General features: G+C 45.6%; 1 protein-coding gene across 1 annotated transcript in view; it reads right to left on the reverse strand.

Moving 5' to 3' along the window:
* The window catches only part of LOC107113918 (potassium voltage-gated channel subfamily A member 6-like), a 15,583-nt gene that overhangs the window by 1,737 nt on the left and 7,299 nt on the right, over positions 1–6,547 (reverse strand). The window lies entirely within an intron of this gene.

Genomic DNA, 6,547 nt, shown 5'->3' on the forward strand with positions numbered 1-6,547 from the left:
TCCCCTCCCCTTCCTCCTCCCCCCGCCTTCCCGGGAGGGTCGGACTCCCCCCGCTCGCTCGCTCGCTCGCTCGCCAGCCCTTCTGGAGCCTGCCTCGGCAACCGGCGCGGCGCTCGCTTGACCACGCCGGCCGCTGAGCCAAGGGACGCGCAAAGCATGCAAAGAGGCGGAGTGCGCAATGCATGCAAAGAGGTGGATCCGCGGGGGCATGCATCCCGTCTGGCCCTCCGACCTTCTCGGCTGCCGCTCCCAGAGATGAGAAGAGGAAGCAGAGAGGTGGGGTGGGAGCAGTCGAGGGGCTCAGAACAGTAGCCTCGCCTTCCGGGTGGATGCCACAGATTCCACACCTGGCCACACCAGAAGAAAAGAGACCCATCAGGCACTCATTTCCCTGACCCTAAACACCTGCATCGATACCTAAGCCCTGATTGACTGGAGGTGGTCTGGGGAGGCAGTATAGACTTTATCCCATGGGTAGGAGATCTGGAATCCTCCTTGGTGTGCAAATGCACCACCCTGCAAGTGGAAACCTAGCACAACAGGGGAGAAAACATCTACCCATTCCTCAGCTTGCTGTATCTCAAGAAGGGTGCATGCACAGGAGAGCCTATATTTAATTCTGTTGGTCTTAAAGGTGCCAGTGGACTCCAAACATTGTTCTGCTGCTTCTGACCTGAATCTATCATGCTGTGCAGGTTATCCTTTTGGAAAGAGTTTTTGACCAACGAGAGCCGTTCCAAAATCAATCTGTAGTGCTGTGGTCCATTTTACCCCTTTGTTCTCTTGTGTTAATCTTGCCTAAATCACTAAACCCCTTTAAGCAGGCACAAGGTTGCAACTGCAGTTTCACTGGCATGCAAAGGGGTGTATGAGAAAAGACTGCTTCCCTAATCGTTCCTCCATTGCCCCCATATCCCAAACCATTCTTCCATCTCCCCAATGTCCCAGCATACCCTTAAGGGTTTTAGAAGAGAACAATTGGCTTTCTGGATCAGAGCACACAGTTGTCTCTGAGGAGCCCTATGGAAGGGCATGAGGTTCATGTGCAAAGCACAGAAACATCTGTCTTCCGTAGCATGTGGGATTCACTGGCATTGCTGATTTCAAGGTTTCTGGTCACTAATGTAAGCTAATAGCCATTAATGGACATTAGCTGTTAATTTGTCCAATCCTTCTTTAGATCATAGGACAATGGTACATGCAATTTGGGTTCTATACACTGCCTAGCATAGTGCTTGTAATAAATAACAGTAAAATGGCCTTTGATTTGATTTTGAGAGAGATTTATCTTCCGGAATCCGATGGGATACCAGTGTTCCACCCCAGGATGCCAAAGCATTAACAGACAGGAGAGTCAAATGCAAAAGAGTCAAATCTCTAGAGGATGCTTGGAAGCTCTTTAAAACCACACTTATCACCCAAATAGAATGCATTCTGCAGGTTAGGAAAGGGACTGCCAAGTCTGAAAGAAGGCCTGCGTGGTGAACAACGCAAGTTGTTCTCTCTTGATCTCTAAAAAGTAAAGGTTTCTTTTAAAAAGTGGAAGGTCTGCCCCAATGGATTGAACAGGAAGGACTACAGGCTCTGACAAAAGAAATGTAAACCAGTAATTAGGCATGCAAAAAGAGATTTTGAGGAGCAGGTTGCCAAAAGCATCAAGACAAACAACAAACATTTTAAAACATCTATCTGGAGCAGGAAACCAGCCAGAGAAGCAGTGGAGCCTTTGGATGAACAAGGAGTAAAGGGATTCCTAAAGGGAGATGTTGTTCAGTCGCACAGTTGAGTCCGACTGGAGAAGGAAATGGCAACCCACTCCAGTATCTTTGCCAAGAAAACCTGTTGGGTATTACAAGTTGAAAACACTCAGTATATCTGGGGTTAAATGTTTATGTTACTCACAAGAAGTCACATGTTTCTCATGTAACCAATGTTCTTTAGATGTAGGAAGCCCGGGAATTTTCTCCCTGGTCTAGGGATTTGATTGGGACTAGGGTGTCAAGGTGTATTACCATTTTATGGCTTCTCTTCCCATCTTTGTTTGCTGTTCTGAAGAAGAAGTAAGAGTAGCCATAATTGCTCTCTTCTAGTTTTGTCTTTGTAGTATAAGGATGTAGCCGATTATGCTCTGTTGTTATTTTCATCCCAGTTACCCTTCCCCATGCTAGAATTTCGTAAAAACTTTATATTTTAATCACACATGGACTCTCAGTCTGACTTATTTTACTCAGGCTCTGCTGGGCTATATTATCTCTGCTAAATACCATTTTTTTCAATATCTCACTATCACCCAACAAAACCCCACGGACAGTATCAAAAGGGAGATGGGGCGATGGCAAAGAAGCTCAGTGACTTTTTTGCTTCTCTGTTCACTGTGGAATGTGTGGGGCATGTACCCATGCCACAGCCCCTTTTTCAGGAAGGGAGTCTGAAGACCTGAGCCAAACTGAGGTGACCAGAGATGAAGTACTGGGAAAATTAAAAACCGATATGTCTTCAGGTCCTGATGGCATACACCCAAGAGTTCTTAAGGAACTCAGATGTGAGATCGTTGATCTACTAACCCGTATCTGTAACCTATCACTAAATTCAGCTGCTGCACCAAAAGACTGGAGAGTAAGAAATGTTACAGCAATTTTTAAAAAGGGATCCAGAGAGGAACCAGGAAATTACAGGCTAGTCAACTTAACATCTACCCCAGGCAAATTAATAAAATCTGTAATCAAATATGGAACTGTTTGGCACATAGAGGGACTGAGAATAGAACAGCCACTATTGTAATGTCCCTGTGTAGATCTATGGTGCAGCCTCATTTGGAATACTCTGTGCAGTTCTGGTCACCCTATCTCAGAAAGGACATTGCAGAGCTGGGGAAAGGACAGAGGAGGGCAACCAAGATGATGATGGGGTTGGAGCAGCTTCCTGATGAGGAAAGGGTGAAGAACTTGGGACTTTCCAGTTTAGAAAAGAGACAACTAAGGGGGGGACATGATAGAGGTTTATAAAATTATGCAGGGGGTGGAGAGATTTGACAAAGAGAAATTCTTCTCCCTCTTCCAAAATACTAGCACTCAAGGGCATCCAATGAAGGTGATGAGCGGTAGGTTCAGGGCGGACAAAAGGAAATACTACTTTATACAGCGAGTGATTAAAATGTGGAATTTGCTGCCAGAGAATGTAGTGATGGCCACAGGAATAAACATCTTAAAAGGGGATTTGGTAGATTCATGGAGGATAAGTCTATCAATGGCTACTAGCCATGGTGACTCAGGGGAACCTCCACATTCAGAGGCACTAATCCTCTGAATCCCAGAGCCAGGAGGCAAGATCAGGGGAAGGCCTCAGCCTCTATGCCCTGTTGTTCGCTGTCCAGAGGAACTGGTGGGCCACTATGTGAGACAGGCTGCTGGACTAGATGGACTATTGGTCTGATCCAGCAGGGCTCTTCTTAAGTTCTCATGAGCCTATACATAAAATGCTTTCTCAGCACTAATCAGTTTTCTGATCAGCTTTATCACCAGTCACACTAATGAACGGTGAGAGGGAAGACTTTCTCCGATACTATTGTAACTTATCCAATTAAGCTGATTGGCAATAGATTCAGTACCACAAACAACTCTTAGACAAATTAATGGTGAATGGTTCTATCAATGGCTATTAGGCATGATATCTGGTGACACCATGGACAGAGACAGTATGCCTCTGAAAACCAGGTGCTTAAAGCAGCGAGAGAATCCTCTTACTTCTTACATCCTGCTTCTTATCTTTCCAAGGCAACTGTCTGGTAGCAGGTGGCATTAAAAATACCCCTTGATTTCCTGTAGCACACTCTGTGTATTCGAAGAGCTTTGCATTCATGGTCTCAGTAATTCTTCCAAGAGCTCTGTAAGATAATTCAGTATTTCCTAGCTGAGTCCATCACATTTAAGTCCTGTCCTTTATCCAGAGATCTCAGTCAACCAGTCACCTGGTAAACTCGAGCCCCACCCAAAGTGTACAGCCAGTCCAGTTTGATATAGTGGTTAAGTGTGCGGACTCTAATCTGGGAGAACCAGGTTTAATTCCCCACTCCTCCACTTGCACCTGCTGGATGACCTTGGGCAAGCCATAGTTCTGATAAGAGCTGTTCTTGAAAAAGAACAGTTTCTGTCAAGAGCTCTCTCAGCCCCACCTACCTCACAGGGTGTCTGTTGTGGGGAGGGGAAGGGAAAGGCATTTGTAAGCTGCTCTGAGACACCTTTGGGTAGTGAAGGGCGGGGTAGAAATCCAATCTCCTCTTCTTCTAAAGGATGGAGAAATCATGGAAGTGAACACATTCACTCTATGCAAAAAAAAAAGTCAGGAACAAAAATGAACCTGCAGGTTTTGTATGAATTTGGAACACAGGGGCATCAGGGAGCATTTGATTCATTTACAGCCCACTTTTCTCCCAAATGGAATCTTAAATGGCTTACGTTATTTTTCTTTCTTCCATTTTATCCCCATAACGATCCTGTGAGGTAGGTTAGGCTGTGAGGGACACACACACACACACACAGAGTGATTGACCTGAGATCACCAACAAAGCTTCTGTGGCAGAGTGAGGATTTGAACCTTGGTTGCTCAGGTCTTAGTCTGAGACTCTAACCACTAATAATTCCAGTGGAGCTGCTTTAGTTTAGGGTAGCAAAACAAAGCAGAAGTCCAGTGGAACCTTAAAGGCTGGCAACCAGTTGCAATATTTTATTTTTATCTATTTTATTTTCTCTATTTAAAACATTTCGATGCCTCCTTTCTATCCCACTCAGGGTCTCCGAGGGCTTTAATTGGCTAGGATGGTGCCTGCAAGACTGCTCATGCATACAGGAGTGGGTGGGGAGGTCTATTGTAAAAAAAAAAAAATGGAATGTGGGGTGTTTTCTCCTATGCACCAAACATTTGGGAGGGAAGATTCCCTTGGTTGAAGGGTGCAGTCTCCAAGAAAACATCCCAGTTGGTGGGGGGAGGTTACAGTTGGAAATGTGTTTTCAATGAAACCAATGGAATGAATGGCCATCATCTCCTGCCTGGTGACTTCCACATAGGAAGATTCTCTGCATTGCATTCGTTGTTGCTGCAAATGCAGAGAGTCATGCATTTTGGTGCCTGAGCTTCTGCCCATGGGAGTTTTCTGCGGTTGTCATCGCTGTTATGGTAACTCACCACCACCCTTTTGGAGGGTGCAGATCCTTCAAGCATATGCTGTAGTGTTCTAACACTGTAAGAGTTCTATTCACATTTGAAAAAGTAAGGGGCAATAGATTGTTATGGCATGATAGCAATTACTGATGTTTGTTTTTTGTTTTGTTTTTAAAACCTCCCTCCAGTGGAATGGCAGGAAAAAGAATGCTGGGAAATGGCAGGCCCAGGGGGCTTGTGGTAGGAAAACGGTGCCAGTCGCACAGGGCTGCCTACTCCATGTTGGGAAATTCTTGTTGATTTGTGTGGGCAGTGTCTGGGCTCTAGAGTGCTTAGAGTGCTCAGTGGGGATGTAATGCCGTAGAGCCCACCCTCTGAAGCAGCCACGTCCCCCGGGGCAAGTGATCTCTGTACTACTTCTTCACCCAAAGAGTGATTAACACATGGAATTCACTGCCACAGAAAATGGTGGTGGCTGCAAGCATGGACGGCTTCAAGAGGGGATTGGATAAACATGTGGTCCACCTGTGGCTATTAGACACAAGGTATAGATGGAACACTGCATCAGGGGCAGTGATGCTCTGTATTCTTGGTACTTGGGGGGGCACAGTGGGAGGGCTTCTGGTGTTCTGGCTCCACTGGTGGACCTCCTGATGGCACCTGGGTTTTGTCCACTACATGGCACAGAGTGTTGGACTGGATCAGCCATTGGCCTGATACAACATGGCCTCCCTTATGTTATATCACGTAGCCTGATGATCAGTTGTAATTCCAGGAGAACTCCAGAACTCATCTGTAGGTTGGCATCCCTATGCCAATGTGAGCAGGGCCTTGGCAGGGCAAGAAAATGCACACTGTTCCTTCTAGATGAGACTCTAATGCCCTTGGATTATGTTCTTTCCTAAAATATTAGATGAAAGCAAGTTTGGGAAAAAGCATTTTGAGGACAGGGGGCTGGAAGTAGGTCAGTGACAGTTCGTCATCGTGTAGGAAGCCCAGAAACAAAGAGCTTCCACTTGGAAGCTAAGATGGAGGAAAAACCCCATGTCAAAGTAGGCCTGATGGAACAGCCAAGAATAAGATAGCCTGCATCTGTCTGCAGCAGTTGCCCTTTGTTGCAGCATGAATGCATTGTTAACTCATTCCTTTTCAGTAGCTAATTTCCCCTTGGATCCTTTTGAACAGCCAAGAATAAGATAGCCTGCATCTGTCTGCAGCAGTTGCCCTTTGTTGCAGCATGAATGCATTGTTAACTCATTCCTTTTCAGTAGCTAATTTCCCCTTGGATCCTTTTTAAAAAAATTTTTTTTATTGTTTGTTTAGACTGTTACATTGAGTATTTATAGTTATTTACATTTTCTCCCCTCCCTCCCTCCCTCCCTCCCTCCCT

This window comes from Gekko japonicus, unplaced genomic scaffold, assembly GCF_001447785.1.
Source record: "Gekko japonicus isolate JY-2015 unplaced genomic scaffold, Gekko_japonicus_V1.1 scaffold600, whole genome shotgun sequence".
Taxonomy (NCBI): Eukaryota; Metazoa; Chordata; class Lepidosauria; order Squamata; family Gekkonidae; genus Gekko; species Gekko japonicus.